The following is a 26764-nucleotide window of genomic DNA, read 5'->3' as shown; positions in this document are numbered from 1 at the left end:
TTCCTAGAGGGTGGAGTGGGAGAGAGTGGTTGGTCATTGGCATCTAGTGGGTAGAGGTCCCAGATGCTGCTAAACATCCTGTAGTGCACAGGACAGTTTCCCACAAGAAAGAATTATCCAGCCCAAAATATTTACATTGCTGAAGCTAAAAATTCCTAATCTTGAACCCAGGAGAAAAATGATTGTTGTAAAGGACATTTTTAGGACGTTTGCTTTGTTCTGTCAGTTTGCTTTTCAGAAAGGCTTCACCAGTTTATATTCCTACCAATAGTACCCTCCTCACTCCATTTTCACCAATATGGTGAGTTTTTTTAAATTATGTTTTTACTCTTTGCTATTTGAAAGTTGAAGTTGAATCCCTCTTAATTATGAGTGAGGATGAATTTTTCATGTTTTTTTTTTTTTTACATTCTATTGGTAAGTTGTATGTTCTTTCATTCCTTATTTGTGACGGATATTTTTTCATGATTTTTTATTTTGCCATTTAATTTCGTTTATGATTTTTATAATGATTTTTATTTTATTCCATTATAGCTGGTTTACATTGTTCTGTCAGTTTTCCACTGTACAGCATGGTGACCCAGTTACACATACATGTATACCATCTTTTTTCTCACATTATTATGCTCCATCATAAGTGACCAGACATGGTTTCCAGTGTTACAGAGCAGGATCTCATTGTGTATCCACTCCAAAGGCAGCAGTCTGCATCTTTTAAACCCAAGCACCCCAATCACCCCACTCCCTCCCCCTCCCCCTTGGCAACCACAAGTCTATTCTCCAAGTCCATGAGTTTCTTTTCTGTGGAATGGGTCATTTGTGCCATATATTAGATTCCAGATATAAGTGATATCATATGGTATTTGTCTTTCTCTTTCTGACTTACTTCACTTAATGTGAGAGTCTCTAGTTCCATCCATGTTGCTGCAAATGGCATTATGTCATTCTTTTTGATGGTTGAGTAGCATTCCATTGGGTATATATACCACATCTTCCTAACCCAGTCATCCATCGATGGATATTTGGGTTGTTTTTGTGTCTTGGCTATTGTGAATAGTGCTGCAATGAACATGCAGGTGCATTTGTCCTTTTTAAGGAAGGTTTTGTCCAGGTATATGCCTAAGAGTGGGCTTGCTGGGTCATATTGTAGTTCTATGTATAGTTTTCTGAGGTACCTCCATACTGTTCTCCATAGTGGTTGTACCAGCTTACATTCCCATCAGCAGTGCAGGAGGGTTCCCTTTTCTCCACACCCCCTTCAGCATTTGTTATTGGTGGACTTACTCATGATGGCCAATCTGACTGGTGTGAGGTGGTATCTCGTGGTAGTTTTGATTTGCATTTCTTTAATAATCAGGGATGCTGAACATTTTTTCATGGGCTTGTTGGCCATCTATATATCTTCCTTGGAGAAATGTCTACTCAGGTCTTCTGCCCATTTTCCAATTGGGTTGTTGGCTTTTTTGCAGTTGTGTTGTATAAGTTGTTTGTGTGTTTTAGAGATGAAGCCCTTGTCAGTTGCATCATTTGAAACTATTTTCTCCCATTCTGTAAGTTGTCTTTTTGTTTATTTTTATGGTTTCCTTTGCTGTGCAAAAGCTTGTCAGTTTGATTAGGTCCCATTGGTTTATTTTTGCTTTTATTTCTGTTGCTTTGGGAGACTGACCTGAGAAAATATTCATAAGGTCGATATCAGGGAATGTTTTGCCTATATTCTCTTCCAGGAGTTTGGTGGTGTCTTGTCTTGTATTTAAGTCTTTAAGCCATTTTGAGTTAATTTTTGTGCATGGTGTGAGGGTGTGCTCTAGTTTCATTGATTTGCATGCAGCAATACTTGCTGAAAAGACTATCTTTGTCCCATTTTATGTCTTGCCTCCTTTGTCAAAGATTAATTGACCATGGGTGTCTGGGCTTATTTCTGGGTTCTCTACTCTGTTCCATTGGTCTGTATGTCTGTTTTGGTACCAGTACCACACTGTCTTGGTTACTGTGGCTCTGTAACATTGCCTGAAGTCTGGGAGAGAGATGCCTCCTGCTTGGTTTTTGTTCCTCAGAATTTCTTTGGCAATTCTGGGTCTTGTGTGGTTCCATATAAATGTTTGGATTGTTTGTTCTAGTTCTGTGAAAAATGTCATGGGTAATTTGATAGGGACTGCATTGAATCTGTAGATTGCTTTGGGTAGTATGGCCATTTTTACAATATTAATTTTTCCAACCCAAGAGCATGGAATATCTTTCCGTTTCTTTGCATCCTCTTTAATTTCCTTGATTAATGTTTTATAGTTCTCAGCATATAAGTCCTTTACCTCCTTGGTCAGGTGTATTCCCAGGTATTTGATTTTTTGGGATGCAATTTTAAAAGGTATTGTGTTTTTGCATTCCTTTTCTAATACTTCATTGTTAGTATACAGAAATGCGACTGATTTCTGAATGTTAATCTTATATCCTGCTACTTTGCTGAATTTGTTGATCAGTTCGAGTAGTTTTTGGGTTGAGTCCTTGGGGTTTTCTATATATAATATCATGCCATCTGCATACAGTGACAGTTTTTTACCTCTTCTCTTCCAATTTGGATGCGTTTTATTTCTTTGGTCTGTCTGATTGCTGGGGCTAGGAAGTCCAGTACTCTCTTGAATAACAGTGGTGAGAGTGGGCATCCTTGTCTTGTTCCAGATTTTAGTGGGAAGACTTTCTTTTCAGCTTTTCTCCATTGAATATTATATTTGCTGTGGGTTTGTCGTAAGCGGCTTGTATTATGTTAAGGTGTGTTCCCTCTATACCCACTTTGGTAAGAGTTTTTATCATGAGTGGATGTTGGACTTTGTCAAATGCTTTTTCTGCATCTATTGAGATGATCATGTGGTTTTGACTTCTTTTGTTAATGTGGTGTATGACGTTGATTGATTTGCATATGTTGAACCATCCTTGGGCACTTGGGATGAATCCCACCTGGTCGTGGCGTATGATCTTTTTTCTATGTTGTTGGATTCGGTTGGCTAAAATTTGGTTGAGAAGTTTTGCGTCTATATTCATCAAAGGTATTTGCCTATAGTTCTCTTTTTTGGTGGTATCTTTGTCTGGTTTTGGAATTAGGGTGACGGTGGCATCATAGAATATCTTTGGGAGTGTTCCTACTTCTTCAACCTTTTGGAAAAGTTCGAGGAGGATGGGTATAAGTTCCTCTTTGTATGTTTGGTAGAATTCACTTGTGAAGCCATCTGGTCCTGGACTTTTATTTGTAGGGAGTGTTTTTATGACATATTCAATTTCATTTCTAGTGATTGGTCTGTTCAGCTGATCTATTTCTTCTTGATTCAGTAATTTCCTTTATGATGTTTTTGACATAAATAAATTAAAATTTTTTATATACAGTCATATCTTTTTATTTTACTCTTTGGGATTTCTTTTGTGTTTAAGCTTAGGAAGTCCTTCTCATTCAGAAATTAAGTAATCACCCATATTTTTTAGTGTTTTTGTGTTTTATTCTTTATGCTTAACTTTTTTTATCTGATATTTATTTTGAAGAACTATATGTCTTTAACCAATTGCTCCATTTCCATACACTTGATAATCCTGTATTTCTCCATTGATCTTATAACTAGGATTTTTAAAGAAGCCTGTAGCATAATTTGAAAAAATAAACTTGCATTTAAATATGTTCTTATCATTAAAAATTTAACGCTAATATGAACCATGGCCTAGAAACAGGAAATGAAGCAGATGTTTAGAGAACAACAAATATGACAAATATGCCAGGAGATCTGGGTGGGTATGTCTCATCTGCTAGCATCTTTCTCAAGATTTCTTATGGGCTTACAGCTTTTTTATTCTTTCACTGTTGTTTTATTGAGATTTCTGACAGAAGTTGAGAAACTTGGGGGTTCCCATTTATCTGAGTTACCCAAAGGTCTACTGCACCTACATTTTTCCAGTCTGGTTCCCAAGCTGTGAGTGACTTTTCAGAGGATGCCTTGTCATTTATCTTTATTGTCTAGAGCCTAAGACGTAGTAGGCTCTCAAACGTTTGTTGAATGAATGAGTGAATAAATAAATTTTAAATAAATAAATAAATTTTAAATTTTAAATAAATTTGTTAGTTTTGCACAGCATTCATTTTTCTTGATGTTTCTGGAAGTAAAGTTCCTACAATGCCATTCTAGAGTCTGCCATTGTAGTGAGGGCAGTCTCTTTTGAATGCAGCTGGTATTCACAATATGCTCGAGTTACTCAGAATTCCCAGTGGGCATAGTTATGCAGAGGATTTTATTAAGTATCCAATGATGAATATATCTCCCAGACTCTTATTACCAACCTCCTGAAGCACATCCTTGATGCCCCCAGCTGACTTAATCACCACATTGCTCTCAAGTACCCAACACATGTTTAATGCAGTACTCTGGTTTTGCCTCTGATAGCACCCATGAGAAGTGTGAGGACTGCTGTTTATCTTGCTAGAGAGAGGATGTTGGAAGAAGCATCCCAGGGGGAAATGTACTCACTGGGGCACATCTGGATACCACTCTAAAAGCCCGGCGAATTCCTGGCTGGAGCCTAGATTGGTTGTGGATAGCGGCCGCTGCCTTTTGTTCAGCAAGTTTAATTTTGTTACACTAAAATGTAGGTTAAAAAAAAAAAATCAAAGGTCTGGCTTTTGCCAGCTCATTGAGTGCAAATTAAGGCTTTGTGTATCTTTTACATAAAATCAGATTGTCACACATGCACATTTGTGAAAAGCTATTTCTGGTAGATTAATGTTTTAGTACTGGCATTTTTCCACTTCTTTTCATTCTTTATTTTTCATTCCTTCTGTTTGTAAGAGGTTAATCTTAGCCCTTACTCTCACTTAATGACACCCTTTATTCAGCATTTCTATCTAGTTTTCTTAGATTCCAGGCATACACGTCAGCACAGAATAAAGTCACTACCAGTAGAGTAGTCTAAGAACTAGGGAAGCAAAACTTTACTTATCCTTCTGTTTTCTCCTTCATTTCCTCCCTCTTTCCTCTTCATCTGAACTATAGAATTAGGTATAATAAGCTTTAGGTGTAATCAGATATGATATACCATGTACTTTATTATGGGGAAAATGTGCTGCTACTTTCTTGGGCAGAAGCCAGAGCAGCAAAAGGTGGTATTCCACCCCCATCTGGAAGGGGGCATTAACAGAAGTGTCATCACTCACCACTTCATCTTCTCTTTCCCACTGCTTTTTCTCTTTAACAGTGACCAAATCATCACCTTCCCTTTCACCATTAACCACCAGCAAGGTAAACCAATCCATTTCTAATCCCAGATTTTTTCAGAAAGAGCCTTCTGAGGTTTCCATAAAACTACATAACTTACAGGAATCACTATTTAATACCATAATACTTTGAATGGAACCTTCTGGAATTAGACCCTGCTCTTCAAAAGTTGGGCTAATTCTTCCTTCCTGTTGAGCTCCCAGCACACTTATATTACTAGGGCACATTTAGATGGTCCTGCCTAACTCATAGTCCAATACCACTGTTGAAAACTATCTCTATCCCTAAATGGAATAAACTTAAACCTGAATCATAACCCATCTTTTTGAATGTCTGTAATTACAGACATTTTGGAGCAGCCTTCTGGGATTTTTCAGGCATGCCAGACACATTTGCCAGTACTAGACTTGGCACATTCCTAAACTTTTCACTTCATAGCTCAGCATTTATATATATTCCTGAGGATAACATTAATCAAATAAAATATATCTCTTTTTTAGACTCAAAAATAGGTTGAAAAACTTGAAGACATCCAAAATTAGTTTTTTATATCTTGGGGTAGAGAGTAAAACATTATTTTATGGAGAAAACAACAGTGTAGGCAAATTGTTACAGGTTTTTTTTCCTTGGTCCTAGTAAAATTCTGAGTCTCTATCCAGTTTGTGATACAACTTGACAGTAGCCATTTTTATTGAATATTGCAAATTAGAAACACCTGCCTGCTAAGCTGTTCTAAGCACTTAACTGTGAACAGCAATAAGAACTAGTCATTTTCAGAGCAAGTGCTCTGGCCATTTTCTTCATTTTTTGCCTGAAATTTCTGGAGGAGGAAGTGCCATATGATGGAAGTACTCAGATTTGCATTCAGGTAGGTCTAGGTTTAAAACCCAATTTTGTCATTTATTTGGTATTTTGTCTTTGGACCAATTGCTTAATATTGTCTCTTTCCTCATCTGGAAATAAAGGTAAAAATTCCTACCTGTGAGAGGTCTGGTGGGGATTTGGGATAATGTAAATAAAGTACCTGATATATCATAATTTATTGACTCTAAAATGCACATTTTTCTTCACATTTTAGTATCTCTGAAATTAGGATGATCTTACAACCAATAAGAAAGCATACTTCGGAGTTCCCATTGTGGCTCAGCAGTAACAAACCCAACTAGTATCCATGAGGATGCAAGTTCGATCCCTGGCCTCGCTCAGTGGGTTAAGAATCTGGCATTGCCATGAGCTGTGGTGTAGGTCACAGACATGGCTCCGATGCCACATTGCTGTGGCTGTGATGTAGACTGGAAGCTGCAGCTCTGATTTGACCCCTAGCCCGGGAACTTCCACATGCCATGGGTGTGACCCTAAAAAGATATACACACACGCACACACACAACAAAAGCAAGAAAGCATACTCTCATTGTTCAATTATAAAAGTTTGGTCCCTTTATTTGTGATATACTTTATAAAGTACTTCTTAAATTGATGGCACCTTTGGGTTTTTTGTTTTGTTTTGTTTGTTTGTTTGTTGCTTTTTATGGCCTCATCTGTGGCATATGGATGTTCCCAGGCTAGGGCTCGAATTGGAGCTGCAGCTCCCGGCCTACACCACAGTCACAGCAATCCCAGATTTGAGCTATGTCTGTGACCTACACCACATCTCATGACAATGCCAGATCCTTAACCCACTGAGCGAGGCCAGGGATTGAACCCGCAACCTCGTGGTTCCTAGTCGGATTCATTTCCACTGCACCAGAATGGGAATTCCTGATGGCAACTTTGATTTGATGAAATACAGTATGCCTGGCTCTCAAGGAATAGCCATTTTACTTATGATATGTTTTTCCTAAGAAATATTTTTTTTAATGCTTTGAGAGACACCAAATTTAATTGTGCTTCTAGTAAGTTATCATTTCTCATTCCTGGTCATTGTTTTGGGATCATCTCTTGGTTATGTCCTCCAGTTTATCTCTAGAGCATATAGAGATTTTTTTTTAATATAATGATTTTTTTTTCATTATAGCTAGTGTGTATAACTGGGTCACCATGCTGTACAGTAGAACATTGACAGAACACTGTAAACTAAGAAAGATTTTAATGGTTCCCAGATTAAATTCCCTAGATTCTAATTGGGGGTACCATTATAATCATTCTTAGGAAAAATAGTATTATAACAAAATAATAGTGGTTCCTGTTAAATCATTTCATGTCTCGTGTGAACAATACAAAGGTAAAAGGGAAAAGATTTCATAAAACTTAGCAAGAAGGTGACTGATTAATTAGGAACAGCAGGTAGCAGAATAGGACTGTGAGTTCTGTGCATAAGGACACCAAGGTGACAACTGAGAAATACCTATGTCTGTGGATCCCATATTCTTGGAGCTGCAGGAAAGTTCCAGTACATCAAAATTTTGCTTAAAGAGAACTAGAGGTTGAGGTATTGGTACCGCACATTCATCCTGGCATTCTTACCTTGGAGGGTAGAATTTTCTTCTTACATCCTTGTGCAGATTGAAAGTCATAGGACTGTCAATTCAGTTTATTCTTCAAGGGTTGCTATATGACAGGTGTTATGCTAGACCCTGAAGTTTCAGAGATGAATAATCAACTCCTGGCTTCGAGAAGGCCCAGTCTAACTTATTGCATGATGTGTTCCTTTTCCCTCCACCCATATGCTGTATCTGGTCTTATTGCTCTAACTAGAAAATATATGATTCATCTCTTTTTGCTTTAGAACATATTTCCTTTGACACTTTAGTATGTTTTCTGATACTCACTGTTAGCCAAAACAAGCATACCACTGAAAAACAAAGTTAATAGCTAACAGGGTGAAGAATTTGGTCACATTTGTAATTAGAAATTTTAACTATCAGTATAACCTGTATTTAATGTCAGTTTGGATATTTTTATAATATTCTAATATTTTAAAAAGTAATTTAGGATCTAAATTAAAATTTTAGTTTTTCTTCAGGGAACATGTTGTATTCCTTTTTTTAGGTTTTGGTGTGATGTCTTCTTTCTTTGGAGATGCCCAAAAAGGAATGTTTATGTGCTTGTATGCCCAAATAATTTCTGTGCCAAAGAAACAGTGATGAATGCCACACAAGGGAAATGACATTTTCAGGTTTTTTAATTAATGCAATGAGAGAAAGAGAGGAAGGCAGGCAATAATTTAGTACATTTAAATTTTAAATAAATGTACAAAACAGATTAAATGAATATAAATATATGACTTTAAAATTACTTAATTTACTTGATTTTTATTGGTATTTAGCATCTGTAATAAGAGCTAGCAGTAATTGAACACTTGTAATCTGCCAGGCACAATTCTGAGCTCTTTAAATGTATGCTTATAACAATCCCATAAGATAGATATCAGTACCCCCAGTTTATAAATAAGGAAACAAGGGGCAGAGAGTCAGTAACTTCCTAAAGGGAACATGACCAGCAGAGACAGGATTTAAATCTAAACAGTTCTAATCGCTGTATTACCATGGAATTGCTGAATTCATTATTATTCAGGACATAGAATCAGTATCTATTAGAAAAGTTACTAAAATTTGACTAAAGTTATTAAACTTTGCTGTTGAATTTTCTCACTAAAGAGCTGGCTTGGATTTGATTTTAGAGAGAAGAGCAGTATGTATTTAAAATATGTTACAAACAAAAAGAAAACAAAAAGACAACTTACAGAATGGGAGAAAATAGTTTCAAATGATGCAACTGACAAGGGCTTAATCTCTAGAATATATAAGCAACTTATACAACTCAACAGCAAAAAAAAACCCAATCAATCAATGGGAAAATGGGCAAAAGACCTGAATAGACATTTCTCCAAAGAAGATATACAGATGGCCAGCAAACACATGAAAAAATGCTCAACATCGCTGATTATAAGAGAAATGCAAATCAAAACTACCATGAGATACCACCTCACACCAGTCAGAATGGCCATCATTAATAAATCCACAAATAACAAGTGCTGGAGGGGCTGTGGAGAAAAGGGAACCCTCCTGCACTGTTGGTGGGAATGTAAACTGGTACAGCCACTATGGAGAACAGTTTGGAGATACCTTAGAAATCTATACATAGAACTTCCATATGACCCCGCAATCCCACTCTTGGGCATCTATCCGGACAAAGCTCTACTTAAAAGAGACACATGCACCCGCATGTTCATTGCAGCACTATTCACAGTAGCCAGGACATGGAAACAACCCAAATGTCCATCGACAGAGGATTGGATTCGGAAGAAGTGGTATATATACACAATGGAATACTACTCAGCCATCAAAAAGGATGACATAATGCCATTTGCAGCAACATGGATGGAACTAGAGAATCTCATCCTGAGTGAAATGAGCCAGAAAGACAAAGACAAATACCATATGATATCACTTATAACTGGAATCTAATATCCAGCACAAATGAACATCTCCTCAGAAAAGAAAATCATGGACTTGGAGAAGAGACTTGTGGCTGCCTGATGGGAGGGATCGGGAGCTTGGGCTTATCAGACACAACTTAGAATAGATTTACAAGGAGATCCTGCTGAATAGCATTGAGAACTATGTCTAGATACTCATGTTGCAACAGAAGAAAGGGTGGGGGAAAAACTGTAATTGTAATGTATACATGTAAGGATAACTTGACCTCCTTGCTGTACAGTGGGAAAAAAAAAATATGTTACAAACCTCATTGGTTAACATTGTCACATAATTTTAAAGATAATGTTATTGACTTATTTATTTGTTTGTTTTCGCTTTTTAGGGCCACCTCAGTGGCGTATGGAGGTTCCCAGGCTAGGGGTTGAATCAGAGCTGTAGCTGTTGGCCTATGCCACAGCCACAGCAACATCAAATCTGAGTCATGTCTGTGACTTACACCAGAGCTCATGGCAACGCCAGATCCTTAACCTACCGTGCAAGGCCAGGGATTGAACTTGCGTCCTCATGGATGCTAGTCAGATTCATTTCCACTAAGCCACGATGGGAACTCTTAAAAATAATATTATTTAAAATAAAACTGTCAGAAATGAATTCTGAGTGGATCTAGTATATAAATATTTGGCATTGAAGTGAAGATTATTAAATAAAAACGTGATTTCGCAAGTCTAATAAAGTTGGTCTTACGTGGCTGCTGAATATGAAGGCCAAAAGATGGGAAAAGTCAATGATTACACTGAATTTTTAACTAGTTGAAAGAAATAGTGATAGCATTCGCTTCTTTCATTAATCACAGAAATCACAAGGGTAGAGAGACTCAGGAAAGACAGTGAGGGCTTGAATTTGAGGTAATTGTGAGATGGTGTGGTAGAATGTGGGCAAAGCAGAGTGAGGAGGGTACAGTTGGGGGCCTAAAGATTTGGGTTCTGCCTTTGCTGGTCATTAGCGGGTTGACCTTCTGCCAAGGTACTTGAAATGTCTTGGACTTAGTTTCTACATATAAAGACATTGAGAAGTTATACTGGTAAGTGGTTTTCAAACCTGTAGGGTGCCATAGATTCTCTTAAGGGTCCTGGGGAGAAAAGTGCACCCTATTCTAAGTAAACTGAACAACTACACTTTTAATCATGTAAATCACACATATTTTTAATTTGATTTAAAACAAAGTTTGAAAATTGTAGATTAGGTGATCTGTAAGGCCTCTTCCAGCTTTAAAATCCTCTCTCTTATTCTGAAATCTGAGTTTGAAATCCTCTAACAGGGATAAAAGTTGAATCTGCCAGGATGAGCGAAAGTATAGAGAGCTGAGATGGTGGGCCATTTATTTCTGAACATGAATTCAGAAGGTCTCAGCCTTCATTAAGGGCCTGTTCTCTATAGGGGATGGGTCATAATGATATTCCTTCCTGGGTCGTAGCAGAAGTTCTCAGTTTCTTAATTTCCTAGCATCTTTCCAGTATCCTCAAGGACTCCTTTCAGTTCAATTAAAATATTTATTGTTTAAATTGTTATTGGCTTGTCCTTGCAAATAAGCCATCCTTTCTTTGGGCTTTCTTCCTTCTAAGAAATGTGTCCTCTGTCTTTTGTATGTGCACTTGCACACATATGTGTTTTCCATCTTTCCTCTTCTCTACATTTCTCCATTACATCCTGCCCAGCCAAAGCCAGATTTCATGATTCAGTGTAAATACTGTCTTCAAAGGGTGATTGACTACATTCAAACTCCCTACAGAATGGTATTTTATAGTCCACTAAAATTCAGGTTGGCTGGCAAGTGTGGAATGGAACAGTTTTTGATTGGACTAAAACAGCATTATGGTAGGATATGTCTCTTAAACCAGATCAAAATATTGCATAAGAAATTTGAGTGAATTATGTCATAAAATACTAATTTGGGACTAAGTTATCTGTCTATAACACCCCAAATAAAACTGAAGATATAGGTGAAACTGAGAGTGGGAGATATGTTTCCAAAAATAATCTTAATTGTTATTTCAGGTGAGCAAGGGAATTTACCCCCAATCAAACTCATCTCTCTCACAGGACTACCAAGACTCTAGGATTTTTACTTGATCATCATCTTGTGACCAAAAAGCTATGTAGAATGGAATTCTTTGTAAAAATCTTTCTAGAGGAAGAGCATATAGCTGCAATGGAGGGTGTTAAGATGTAAAGGAGTGAGGAGAACCCTTAAGCAACCTGGAGGAGATTTTAGGGGGTAACATTTCCCTCCTCTTACCTTTAGTATCACCCTCATCATTTGCAGTCCTTCATGAAGAAGTAGCACCACTCTTGCATTGGCTGCAACTTGGCAGTTAGCAGCACAAGCACAGATGCCTGTTTTATTGAATCCAGTTTACATGGAGAATCAAGTTTTTTAAAAAAATGAATTCATTATAAATTCTGGCAGTTTTTATGGTATAATTAAAATGTCTAACAGGATACCTCTGGGAAACTAAATGCAGTTTTACTATTTATAGAGCCAGCAGAGGTAGTGTTTCTTGCCAACTTTCATATCTTATGACCTATAAATTGCTCTTAATAGCTAATCTGTCATCCCAGCTTCTCATACAAGAAAGCTTGTTTCCTTATTAATCTGTTAATTTGCATCTGCAAAGGACATTTACAAATTCTTGGTTTGAAAACATTGCTGTATTAATGCTGGGCATTATAAATAATTTATCACCTGTGATAGCAACTCTTAGGTCTAGGTAATAGATCTTTCTGACATTGTATTATTCTAACAACCCTAATATAATTTTGATAAAAATAATTATTATGAAAGCTCCTTTAGCCCCACAGTATTTGAAAAGGCTGGCATCTTTCTGTGGAGAAGCTGTAACTATCACTAACTGCTCTCTAAGCTCAGAGTAATAGATTCAAAACAACTATTCTAACTATGTTATAATGATATGTAGGAAGAATTCAGATGTACATAAACCACTCTTAACTTCTTAGTAACAACTGCCAAATATTCCTCCAACTCTTAAGTTTAGGAATTGGGACAAACTGGTTAGATTGACTGTCATGAACCTGACACCAGTTATTGAGCATGTGCAGCATGAAATGATTTAAGACTACTAAAGACCATATAATTAAAAATTTCCCTGTTCATGTGGTATTTACATCTCTTCTTCAGGCTATGGCAAGTTCATAATTCTTAGAGATCTCATTTCAAGAGGCTTTCTTCCTACCAAGAGCCTTAATATTTAGCTGGTTTTTGCTTGTGTGTTTGCTGATTTTTTTTTTCTCTATTTTAATCCAAGAAGGATTTTTGGGAGCAGGAAACAAAACATATAAGGGAAGAAATCAGGGTGATGAGAGGATTAGGATCATATGATAGGCTAAAGCCAGGGCAGAATTTGTATATATTATGGGCTTCTATCTGGCTGTTAAAAGGAGGCTCTATATTAAATCATAAGCTTCCTGGTGACTCAAACAAAAAGGTGAACTGACTACTTATAAGATTCACATTTTGGAGTTCCCGTCATGGTGCAGTGGTTAACGAATCTGACTAGGAACCATGAGGTTGCGGGTTCCATCCCTGGCCTTGCTCAGTGGGTCGAGGATCCGGCATTGCCGTGAGCTGTGGTGTAGGTTGCAGACGTGGCTCGGATCCTGAGTTGCTGCGGCTCTGGTGTTAGGCCAGTGGCTACAGCTCAAATTAGACCCCTAGCCTGGGAATCTCCATGTGCCGTGGGAGCGGCCCTAGAAAAGGCAAAAAGACAAAAAAAAAAGATTCACATTTTTCTCAAGATAAAACCATAGCAGCTGCTTGGTAGAAGCTTTGAAACCTGAAAGAAAATTTTCCACTGGTTCTCATAAAGATGATATTGGGTGATATCATGGACAGTATCCTCAATATGGATCATAATTTTTTATAATTTATAAAATTTTTATTATTATTTGTCCAGTTGATTTTGTATGACTATTGAGTAAGCAACTCTAGACATTCATGGCAGTCATTTAACTTTTTATATGGAATTACTTTATCAGCTCAGTTTCTGATTAAGGGTAGATTTTCAGGCTATAGTACACTCATTAAATAGAGGGTGGGTGTCATTTAAGACTGTAGGAAGTGTATAGACCTCACAGAACATGAATCAGTATTTTGTTTCTACAGGTTTGTATTTGGGTGACTCTTGACCTAAATAGACCTGCAGTGTGGGTAAATTGCTACCAGGTAGACCCTTGTATCTGGTTAATACAGGTTTGGGTTTTTTGTTTGTTTGTTTTTAGTTTTGTCTGTGCCCATGGCATGAGGAAGTTCCCAGGCCAGGGATTGAACCCATACCATAGCAGCAATCTGAGCCATTGCAATAACAACGCTGGATCCTTAACTCGCTGAGCCACGTGAGAACTCCTGGTTAATACAGGTTTTTAAAGATTAGCTAAGTTTCTGTACCTAATTCTCCTCAAATTTATTTTTCTATTAAAATGCCTAAAATTTCCTCATCCAGAAATTGATGGTAATTAGTAAATGCCAAAAATTTAATCATCCCAAAATATGGTAATTCAAATAATTGAACCACTAGATAGTGTTGACTGTCACTATAATGACTGGAACATGAAAATTATTAATTTATGCTCAGTATTGTACCAGTAAGCGTAGGCCAGGTTATGCTGCAATAATAATAAATTCTCAAACCTTAGTGGTGTAAAACAACAAAGGGTTATTTCTTATGCCCACCGCATATTCATTATAGGTCAGCCAGGGCTCTGTTACACATTGGTATGATTGTCACTTAAAGTTCAATTCTAATGGAGCAGTGTGAACAAAAAGAAGAGAAAATGTGTTGAGGCATGCACTGGTTCATAAAGCTTTACATGGATGTGATCACATTGATTGGCCAAAGAAGGTCAAGTAGCCACTCACACCTGACCTCATGCAGGTATGGTACAATCTTACCTGCTTGGCAGCAGAGATGCTGACATAATTTGTGACTAGCCTGAAAGCCTACCAATATCATTAGTGCTTAAAACAGATCTTATTGTATTCTAATTAGTCATTATTTTAGTTAAGGATTTTGTTGTTACTACCAGTCTCTCTCCTTTTCATCTACTTCATGGAAATACATCAAAGTATGAATCTGGTCATGTCAGTCTCCTGCATGTCAGTCACCTGTTATGACCTTCCGGGTAGATTATAAATTCTTCAATAAAGGCTAAATTGTGTGCAGTCAAGTGAGCATGAGAGTTAGAGTCTGATGTCTGTGGGTCTGAACCCTGGTTTTACTATCAATTGTTTATTTTTAAGCATGTCATTTTTCCTCTTTGAGTCTACTGTTATCTCTCAAATGGATTTAATAATAACAACACACTTAACAATAATGATTAAATGAAACAACATGGACAATGCTTTAGATTTTACAAATTCTTAGACAAACAGAATTAATCCAAACCTGCCTTCCTAAACTCCCCTCCAGCACTGTCCCTACTCCCAGGTCTAACCAGCTTCTTGGTCTCTAATCATTACACACTCTTGTTATACTTCATGCCTTCGCTGGTGCTGTTTCCATTTCCTAGAATTACTTACTTCCCCAATGAGGAAAACTCCCAACTTATTTATTAATTTTTAACCAATAGACTTCATTTTTAGAGCAGTTTTACATTTTGAGAAAATTGAGCAGAGAGTAGAGAGAGTTCCCATGTGCCCTCTCCCTTACACACCCAGTTTCCCCTATTAGTAACATCTTGTATTAGTGTGGTTTGTTTGTTACAATTGACAAACCAATATTGAGATATTACTTTATTTTATTTTATTTTTACTTTTTGCTTTTATTTAAGGGCTGTACCCACTGCATATGGAAGTTCCCAGGCTAGGGGTCAAATTGGAGCTATACCACGGCTGTAGCAATGTGGGATCCGAGCTGCATCTTTGGCCTATACCACAACCCATGGCAATGCTGGATCTCTGACCCAGTGAGTGAGGCCAGTGATGGAACCCTCATCCTCATGGATACTGGTTGGATTTGCTTCTGCTGTGCCACCACAGGAACTCCTTCAGATGTTATTTTATTTTATTTTATTTTATTTTATTTTATTTTATTTTATTTATTATTTTATTTTTTGTCTTTCTGTGATTTCTTGGGCCACTCACACGGCATATGGAGGTTCCCAGGCTAGGGATCAAATCGGAGCAGTAGCCGCTGGCCTACGCCACAGCCACAGCAACATGGGATCCGAGCCACGTCTGCGACCTACACCACAGCTCACGGCAATGCCAGATCCTTAACCCACTGAGCCAGGCCAGGGATTGAACCCACAACCTCATGGTTCCTAGTCGGATTCGTTAACCACTGGGCCACGACGGGAACTCCCCAGATGTTATTTTAAAGTTTGTAGTTTACACTAGGGTTCATTATTTGTGTTGTGAAGCTTATAGGTTTTGACAAATGTGTGATGCCCTGTATCCATAACTACAGTGTCATGCAAAATAGTTTCCCTGCCCTAAAAATCCCCCGTGCTCTCTCTATTCATTCTCCCCTGCCCACTGCAACTACTGATCTTTTTGCTTTCTGTATAGTTTTGCTTTCCACAGTATCATATAGTTGGGATCATATAGTGTGTAGTCTTTTAAGACTGGCTTCTTTCATTAAACAATATACATTTAAGGTTTCCTTCATATCTCTTTGTGGCTTGATAGATTATTTCTTTTTAGTGCCTAATAATGTTCTACTGTAAAGATGTACCAAGGTTTATTTACCCATCCACCTATTGAAAGACATCTTGGTTGCTTCCAGTTTTTAGCAATTATTAATAAAGATGTTACAAACATTCATGTACAGGTTTTTGTGTGGACATAAGTATTAATTTAATTAAGGTTGGATGATTGCATCCCAGGAGCATGATTGTTGGATCATATAGTAAGAGTATGTTTCTAGGAAACTACCCAAACATCTTCCAAAGTGGGTTTCCCATTTTATATTCCCATTAGTGATGAACGAGAGTTCTTGTTGCTCCACATCCTTACCAGGATTTGGTATGGTCAGGTTTTTGGGGACTTCCACCATTCTGATAGGTGTGTAGAGTTATCTTGTTTTAACTTGCAATTCCCTGGTGATACATGACGTGGAGCATCTTTCCATATGCTTCTTTGCCATCTGTATACAGTCAGCCCTCTGATTCATGGGTTCTGCATCTGTAGATTCAACAAACCACAGATGAAAAATATTTGAAAAAATTCAGAAAATTCTAAAAATCAAAATTTGAATTTGCAATGAACCAGCCAATGTTTACATAGCATTTAAATTGTTTTAGGAAGTACAGTCATCTATGGATGATTTAAAGAATACAGGATGATGAGTGTGGGTTATATGCAGATTCCATGCCGTTTTTTATGAGACTTGAGCATCTGCTGATTTTGGTATCAACAAGGTGTTCTAGAACCCATCCCTCTCAGATACCAAGGGAGAACTGTATCTTATTTGGTGTGGTGTCTGTTCAGGTCTTTTGACCATTTTAAAGTTGGGTTTTCTTGTTGAGTTTCTTGCTAAGATTTTTTTGTGTGTAGATTTTGGATATAAGTTCTTTTCAGATACCTTCTCCCAGCCTGTAACTTGTCTTTTCTTTTCCTTCTCCTCCTTCTTTTTCCTCTTCTCCTTCTTCTTCTTGCCCTTCTCCTTCTTCTCCTTCTTCTCCTCCTCCTTCTTTTAGCTTGTCTTTTCATTCTCTTGATGGTATCTTTTGCAGAGCATGGTTTTTAATTTTGATGAGGTCCAACTTAGCAATTTTTTTCTTTCATGGGTCATACACTTGGTGTTAAAAATTCACTGCCAAACTCAGATCCCTTAGAATTTCTGTTATGTTCTAGGAGTTTTATAGTGTTACATTTTGCATTTAGGTCTATGATTCATTTTGAGTCAATTTGTATGAAAGGTGTAATGTCTGTGTCTAGATTCATTTTCTTTGCATGTGATGTTCCAGCACCATTTTTTGAAAAGACTATCCTTTCTCCATTGAATTACCTTTACTTCTTTGTTGAAAACTAATTGACTATGTTTTTATGAGTCTAAAAGATTTTCTTGAGTACATGAATGAATGAATAAATGAACCAACAGACCCCAGTCCAATGTCTGTGCAAGCTTTGATCATTTAAAGTGCTTTTACCAACATTATGTGTTAGATATACCAATGATTCCAAAATGCCCCTGCAAGTAAAGGGTGATTTTCTTATTCCTACATTTGCAGAGGAGTAATATGAGTAATATGCTTTAGCATATAAAGATAATAACACTCCCCACCATCAGTGAGGCCAGCTTCTTGTGTTGTCCTTTAGTTGTGGTGACATAACTTCATGTTCTATTTTCTGGTCACCTTCCACCACATCTTCAAAATGAATAAAGGTAAGTAAGTGTTGTCTTGTTTAGGATAGGAATAAAAATGGAAATCTAAAATTTTTGAGCATCATCTGTGTGCCAAGTACTGAAATGGACTCTTTAAAGTTCTGTCTTAATTGGTACTCATCAAAGCTCTATGAGGTATTTATATTCCCATTTATAGATGAGGAAACTGAGGCTCAGAGATGTTGCATAACTTGTACAATATCACACAGTTTGTTATTTGAACCCATGAATGCTAATTCCTGAGTCTGTTCCTATTCCTGTATATCCCTCTGCCTCTTGATTGCAGGTGGTTAACACAGTACTTTGGATTCATGGGCACTGTATTGGCAGGGAATACAAGGTGCATGTGGATTTAGACATGCAAAGAAGGAAAAATATCTCTGGTATTAGCTGCAGGTGCATTTCCCCTTTTCTTTAAACTCCATGCAATTAGTCAATCAGAAGTTATATCAGGGATTCCCTGGTGGCCTAGTGTTAACCATTGTCACTGCTGTGGCTTGGATTTGATCCTTTGCCCAGGAACTCCTGCAAGCTGCAGGCATGGCCCAAAAAAAAGTTATATCAAATATTCTGTGTATGTGCATTTAATCATCCCACAAAATGTAGCCCTTAGTGAAAATACATACAATAAGGGGAAAGACGTGTCTAATGAAGGAAAACATGTTTAAGCCTTCAAAATAATGTTCAGTGATAGTATCATCAATGTGATTATAGTTTGGGTAGTTTAAACTTTCTCTATTTTATGTCTCAAACTAAAAGCCCTTAAAGATAGTTTAAAAAAATACGAGCAAATTACCTTCTCTAGCTTCATGTCCCACGAAACTGACTCTTCAGGCACAGTTTTACTGCAGATATTCAGGTCACAGAACAAGGGCTAATGACTCCTCTATGCTAGGTCTGCAGCTGGAAATCATGCTTTGGCAAGAACATAAGTAATTTATATCTTGTAAAAAGAGAAAAGTATTGTCTTATTCCAACCAGATAGTTTGTTAGCATAACTGTTTGTATGCATTTTGGTATTCAAATACAGATGTTCCAGAATGCTTCCTCTGTGGGAAGCAGCTGCTGCTATTCTAGCACAAAAATCTCAGAGAGATTAATATACAAAGGCAGTATGAACCTTTGTGGCGAGTGCAGCATCTGCTTGAGGTGGGGCCTATGATTCCCCACAGATAGTGTGTTTTCAGATTCTAGTTAACAGCCTGAAACCATGTTTCAGATCTAAGCTTATTCTACAGGAACAGGAACAAAGACAAGTGATTAATTTGTAATTCACTTAGCTGATAAATATCATCACATGTTATTTGCCCAGAGGCTGTTAAACACTGGACTTAATTTCCTGTGGCAACTGATAGGAATATAGATGTTTGGTCATAATGACTGATATTTCAGTGCCATTACTAGCTTCTGCTGGCTAACGGAGCTCAGCCCAGCCAGCCTGTAGTCATAAAACATCCATCCATACCTTAGTGATGTATTTAGAGAACTTTTCAGTTTACTTACTCAGGACATATACATACACTGCTTCATCTGATCCCATCCTACCCTGAGAAGTATGTACACTCTCATTATCACAACATTTTACATATAAAGAAGGTACGGGTGAAGAAGAGAAATGACTTATAGAGTTACACAGTCAGGGCCTCTGACTCTAAATCCTGTTCCATTCTTACACTACAGCATGCTGCCTTTCTAATCTCAGAGGCTACAATGTGTGTTTCATAAACTATATCATCCTTTCTAGAGATTCTGGTTTCCAGGACACCACCATGAACAGTTCCAGCCTGCTAGTGCTACCTATATCTGGAAGGTGCCAGGGAAGAGCTAATGCATTGTCCTTCCCTCTTTCCCTCACACCCCAGACGGGAAGTGCCCCAGGGCCCACTTTCCTTATGTTCAAGAGAGCTTCAGCAGATGAGCTTCTGTGTCTCCCTGGCATTTACAGAAATGAATAACCAGAAGCAGAAGATCCCTGGGCTGTCATTTGGAGTTGCCATAAAACAGAAGTTTCTAAGAACAGTGACGCCTAGGGTTCTGTGCCTGCCCCAGGCCTTATCAATCTATTCCCAGCAGTGTTCAAGGGCTCATTGCCTCCAACCAGATCTACTGTTTGGAATTATCTAGTGAATTATTTATGGTTTACACATTTGACAGAGGTTCATGGCTTGGTTTGAAAACACTCAGTTCCTGGCTTACTGCTGGGGCCTAGAAACGTCCATCTGGAAAACTAAGGATCGGAGAAGTTAAGTTTCTGTAGGTACCAGAGCGAGTAAATGGCAGGTCAGTTTTGAACCAAGTATGTCTGATTCCAAGTTAGGCCAGCTCCATAGTGAAGCAGCCATGTGTTTTACTCTGAGGGCAGCAAAGATTTGCAGGTGGGAGGGTTTGTGGATGTGTCCTTCTCCCTAGCCCAGGCTGGGCACAGAAGAACCCCAGAGAGAAAGGAGAGGAGAGCCAATTACAAAGGAGAGGAAAGAGATTGAGTCCCTGGGCCTGCAGCAGAGGAGGAAAGGTGATCATCGGGTGTGGGGAGGGGAATTGTGAGCAGTTGAAAGGCCCATGTACAATGTGCTGACATGAAGTTTTAACCCCTGATCCTGAAGAGGTTCCCAAAGTAGAAACCTGAGTCCAGTACACATCCAAGTGGCATGCTCTTGGGTGACATCATTGCTGCTTCTGCCAGAATCACATTGCTACAGGTTTATGATTTTCATGGAATTGTTTCTGCTCTCCACCACTCAGGGGAAAAAAGTACATTTCTAAGTATTTATTTCCTCTTCTTTTTCCTAAATCTTTTTCTTGGAACATCTGTGAAATGATAAAAGCAACTTAAACCTATATGGAATGATTTGCAAATATGCAGATTATAGGCATTATAAAGATGGGCAGTATCAGTTATTTTGATCAAAAACTGCTATTTCACAGGAAAAGAAATTGTGTAGCAAATCACTCACAACTATAAAATATTAATAAAAGTGTTCTAAAGTACACAGACATAGAACATATCTGATAAAGAAATACCCTTACTCCAGGTGGGACAGCCTTCTGTTATTATTCCCCAATCGACAGGCCCTCATGGAGATCACTTGCCTACTTGTGACAGAGTGTACCCCATGTTCTGCCAGGATCACATGTTCATGTTAGGAAGAGGGAGCATCATGAAGAAAGGGATGTGTGTGGCTCTAACTGTAGGTACAATATGAAGGAAGGGAAGGATAGGCAAGTTGTAGAATGGAAAGAAGCACATAAAAAGCCTGAAGTATTTCCCTTTTATGTCTCTGCAAAGGAGTTAGAAACTAAAGATGAGACTCTTAAGACTGTCTGCACTTGGTAAGATTCTAGAACCCATATAACATAATATCTCCTTTGTTATTTTTGTTGCCCTTTGGTTCACTATGCCAATATAGGGTCATTTGCATTAAAACCTTTAGGACAAAAAAGGCTCATGTTCTTTTCTTTTTTTTTTTAAATTTTTTAAATTTTTTTATTTTTTATTTTCCCACTGTACAGCAAGGGGATCAAGTTATCCTTACATGTATACATTACAATTACATTTTTTTCCCCACCCTTTGTTCTGTTGCAACATGAGTATCTAGACATAGTTCTCAGTGCTATTTAGCAGGATCTCCTTGTAAATCTATTCTAAGTTGTGTCTGATAAGCCCAAGCTCCCGATCCCTCCCACTCCCTCCCCCTCCCATCAGGCAGCCACAAGTCTCTTCTCCAAGTCCATGATTTTCTTTTCTGAGGAGATGTTCATTTGTGCTGGATATTAGATTCCAGTTATAAGTGATATCATATGGTATTTGTCTTTGTCTTTCTGGCTCATTTCACTCAGGATGAGATTCTCTAGTTCCATCCATGTTGCTGCAAATGGCATTATGTCATCCTTTTTGATGGCTGAGTAGTATTCCATTGTGTATATATACCACTTCTTCCGAATCCAATCCTCTGTCGATGGACATTTGGGTTGTTTCCATGTCCTGGCTACTGTGAATAGTGCTGCAATGAACATGCGGGTGCATGTGTCTCTTTTAAGTAGAGCTTTGTCCGGATAGATGCCCAAGAGTGGGATTGCGGGGTCATATGGAAGTTCTATGTATAGATTTCTAAGGTATCTCCAAACTGTTCTCCATAGTGGCTGTACCAGTTTACATTCCCACCAACAGTGCAGGAGGGTTCCCTTTTCTCCACAGCCCCTCCAGCACTTGTTATTTGTGGATTTATTAATGATGGCCATTCTGACTGGTGTGAGGTGGTATCTCATGGTAGTTTTGATTTGCATTTCTCTTATAATCAGCGATGTTGAGCATTTTTTCATGTGTTTGCTGGCCATCTGTATATCTTCTTTGGAGAAATGTCTATTCAGGTCTTTTGCCCATTTTCCCATTGATTGATTGGTTTTTTTTTTTGCTGTTGAGTTGTATAAGTTGCTTATATATTCTAGAGATTAAGCCCTTGTCAGTTGCATCATTTGAAACTATTTTCTCCCATTCTGTAAGTTGTCTTTTTGTTTTCTTTTGGGTTTCCTTTGCTGTGCAAAAGCTTTTCAGTTTGATGAGGTCCCATGGGTTTATTTTTGCTCTAATTTCTATTGCTTTGGGAGACTGACCTGAGAAAATATTCATGATGTTGATGTCAGAGTGTGTTTTGCCTATGTTTTCTTCTAGGAGTTTGATGGTGTCCTGTCGTATATTTAAGTCTTTCAGCCATTTGGAGTTTATTTTTGTGCATGGTGTGAGGGTGTGTTCTAGTTTCATTGCTTTGCATGCAGCTGTCCAGGTTTCCCAGCAATGCTTGTTGAATAGACTTTCTTTTTCCCATTTGATGTTCTTGCCTCCCTTGTCAAAGATTAATTGACCATAGGTGTCAGGATTTATTTCCGGATTCTCTATTCTGTTCCATTGGTCTGTCTGTCTGTTTTGGTACCAGTACCACACTGTTTTGATGACTGTGGCTTTGTAGTATTTCTTGAAGTCTGGGAGAGTTATGCCTCCTGCTTGGTTTTTGTTTCTCAGAATTTCTTTGGCAATTCTGGGTCTTGTGTGGTTCCATATAAATGTTTGGATTGTTTGTTCTAGTTCTGTGAAAAATGTCATGGGTAATTTGATAGGGATTGCATTGCATCTGTAGATTGCTTTGGGCAGTATGGCCATTTTTACAATATTGATTTTCCCAATCCAGGAGCATGGAATATCTTTCCATTTCTTTACATCTTCTTTGATTTCTTTGATTAAAGTTTTATAGTTCTCAGCATATAGGTCCTTTACCTCTTTGGTCAGGTGTATTCCCAGGTATTTGATTTTTTGGGATGCAATTTTAAAAGGTATTGTATTTTTGTATTCTTTTTCTAATTTCATTGCTGGTATACAGAAATGCAACTGACTTCTGAATGTTAATCTTATAGCCTGTTACTTTGCTGAATTTATTAATCAGTTCAAGGAGTTTTTGGGTTGAGTCCTTAGGGTTTTCTATGTATAGTATCATGTCATCTGCATACAGTGACAGTTTGATCTCTTCTCTTCCTATATGGATGCCTTTTATTTCTTTTGTTTGTCTAATTGCTGTGGCTAGGACTTCCAAAACTATGTTGAAGAATAGTGATGAGAGTGGGCATCCCTGTCTTGTTCCAGATTTGAGTGAGAAGGCTCTCAGTTTTTCCCCATTGAGTATTATATTTGCTGTGGGTGTATCATAAATGGCTTTGATTATATTCAGGAATGTTCCCTTTATACCCACTTTGGTGAGGGTCTTGATCATGAATGGATGTTGGACTTTGTCAAATGCTTTTTCTGCATTTATTGAGATGATCATATGATTTTTGACTTTTTTTTTTTTTTTTGTTAATGTGGTGTATGATGTTGATTGATTTGCATATGTTGAACCATCCTTGTGAACCTGGGATGAACCCAACCTGGTCATGGTGTATAATTTTTTTGATATGTTGTTGGATTCGGTTGGCTAAGATTTTGTTGAGAATTTTTGCATCTATATTCATCAGTGATATTGGGCGATAGTTTTCTTTTTTGGTGGTATCTCTGTCTGGTTTTGGAATGAGGGTGATGGTGGCATCATAGAATGTCTTTGGGAGTATTCCTTCTTCAACCTTTTGAAAGAGTTTAAGGCGGATGGGCACCAATTCCTCTTTATATGTTTGATAGAATTCACCTGTGAAGTCATCTGGTCCTGGATTTTATTTGTAGGGAGTGTTTTTATGACCTTTACAATTTCATTTCTAGTGATCAGTTTGTTCAGTTGGTCTGTTTCTTTTTGATTCAGTTTTGGCAGGCTGTAAGATTCTAGAAAATTGTCCATTTCTTCCAGATTGTCAAACTTGTTGCCGTATAGTTGTTCATAGTATTCTCTTATGGTTTTTTGTATTTCTGCTGTATCCGTTGTGATTTCTCCTTTTTCATTTATAGTTTTGGTTATTTGGGTTCTTTCTCTCCTCTTTTTAGCCAGGGGTTTGTCAATTTTGTTCACCTTTTCAAAGAACCAGCTCTTGGTTTTATTAATTTTCTCTATTGTTTTTTGAGTCTCTATTTTATTGATTTCTTCTTTGATCTTTATAATTTCCTTCCTTCTGCTGACTTTAGGACTTTTTTGTTCTTCTTTTTCTAATTCATTTAGGTGGAGGGTTAAGTTGTCAATTTGGGATCTTTCTTCTTTTTTGAGAAAGGCCTGGATTGCTATAAATTTCCCTCTGAGCACTGCTTTTGCAGCATCCCATAGATTTTGAGAGGTTGTGTCTTCATTATCATTTGTTTCAAAGTAGTTTTTAATTTCCTTCTTGATTTCCTCATTGACCCATTGGTTTTTTAGTAGCATATTGTTTAGTCTCCATGTAGTAGGTTTCTTCTCTTTCCTTTTCCCATGGTTGATTTCTAATTTCATGGCATTGTGGGTCAGAGAAGATACTTGAGATAATTTCTATGCTCCTAAATTTATTGAGATTCACTTTGTGTCCCAATATGTGGTTGATTCTTGAGAATGTTCCATGAGCATTTGAGAAGAATGTGTATTCTGATTTTTTTGGATGTAGTGTCCTGAAGATATCAATTAAGTCTAACTTTTCTATTGTTTCCTTTAGGATCTCTGTTGCTTTATTGGTTTTCTGTCTAGAGGATCTGTCCATTGATGTGAGGGGGGTATTAAGGTCTCCTACTACGATTGTATTCTCATCAATATCTCCCTTTATGTCTGTTAATATTTGTTGTATCATATATGTAGTTCTTTAGATAAGAACTACCTAAGTAACAAGCAGTGTGAGGGGACTAGGAAAATAGCATATTTCTGCACAGAGGCTAGGGTCAGAAGAGCCTCTAGGCAAGAAAAGCAAAGCTTGAAGAGCAGTGTAAGCCTAAAAGTGGTGGTGAGGGGTTCCTGTTATGGCTCAGCAGTAATAAACCTGACTAGTATCCATGAGGACGCAAGTTTGATCCCTAGCCCCACTCAGTGGGTTAAGGATCTGGCATTGCCATGAGCTGTGGTGTAGGTCACAGACACAGCTCAAATCCTGTGTTGCTGTGGCTGTGGTGTAGGCCAACAGCTGCAGCTCTGATTAGACCCTTAGCCTGGGAATTTCTATATCCTGCAGTTGCTACCCTAAAAAGACAATAAATAAATAAAATAAGGGGTGGTGAGACCCCTTTGGGACCATCCCATTCAGAGATGTAATCGTTAACTCCCCTGGTGCTCATCTAATCTAAGCCCTCCACAGTAACCAGCACTGATTAAGTCACATTGAGAGAATAAACATAAGAGAACAGGACCTTCCAGTGGGTCTTGGGTCTCAAAATTATCAATCATCTTTATAAACATCTCCCTTACCATTAAAGTATCCCTTTGCTTTGGGAGAAGATAAGAATTGAGAAATGTCCAGGAGTACAAGGAGCCAAGCATGGATTTCTCCTATGAATTTCCTGTATTATATTCTATGTTACAATTAATTTTGGTTTTCTTCAACATTTTCTTGTATAGCAGAGGTTAATAGCTATTAACATAGATAAAATGTCACAGCATTAGAAATGTCAAGTCTTTAAGATGAAGGTTATATGGAATACAACAGTTTCTATGAGATTCAGTATTGAAAGTTACTGATTAGGGAGTTCCCGTCGTGGCGCAGTGGTTAACGAATCCGACTAGGAACCATGAGGTTGCGGGTTCGGTCCCTGCCCTTGCTCAGTGGGTTAACGATCTGGCGCTGCCATGAGCCGAGGTGTAGGTCACAGACGCGGCTCGGATCCTGCGTTGCTGTGGCTCTGGCGTAGGCCAGTGGCTACAGCTCCGATTAGACCCCTAGCCTGGGAACCTCCATATGCTGTGGGAGTGGCCCAAGAAATAGCAAAAAGACAAAAAAAAAAAAAAAAAGTTACTGATTAAATTGCCAATGACTTTTATTAGGAATTTACTGTTTAGTTGTGCTCTTTTTCAGTTCTGCATAGGTCTGTGGACCACTTATAGAAACACCATTAGAAATTAGATTGGGGGAGCTCCCTCTGTGGCTCAGTGAAAACGAATCTGACCAGTATCCATGAGGATGCGAGTTCGATCCCTGGCCTTACTCAGTGGGTTGAGGATCTGGTGTTGTCGTGGGTTGTGGTGTAGGTTGCAGACTCGGTTTAGATCCTATATTGCTGTGGCTGTGGTGTAGGCCAGCAGCTGCAGCTCTGATTTGACCCCTAGCCTGGGAACTTCCATATGCTTAGGGTGTGTCCCTAGTAAGAAAGGAAGAAAGGAAG

General features: G+C 38.0%; 1 protein-coding gene across 1 annotated transcript in view; it reads left to right on the top strand.

Moving 5' to 3' along the window:
• The window catches only part of TTC28 (tetratricopeptide repeat domain 28), a 607234-nt gene that overhangs the window by 407348 nt on the left and 173122 nt on the right, over nt 1–26764 (top strand).

The sequence above is a fragment of the Sus scrofa genome, chromosome 14, assembly GCF_000003025.6.
Source record: "Sus scrofa isolate TJ Tabasco breed Duroc chromosome 14, Sscrofa11.1, whole genome shotgun sequence".
Classification (NCBI taxonomy): domain Eukaryota; kingdom Metazoa; phylum Chordata; class Mammalia; order Artiodactyla; family Suidae; genus Sus; species Sus scrofa.
Note: the sequence above shows the minus strand (reverse complement) of the source record. Positions and strands in the feature narration are given on the sequence as shown.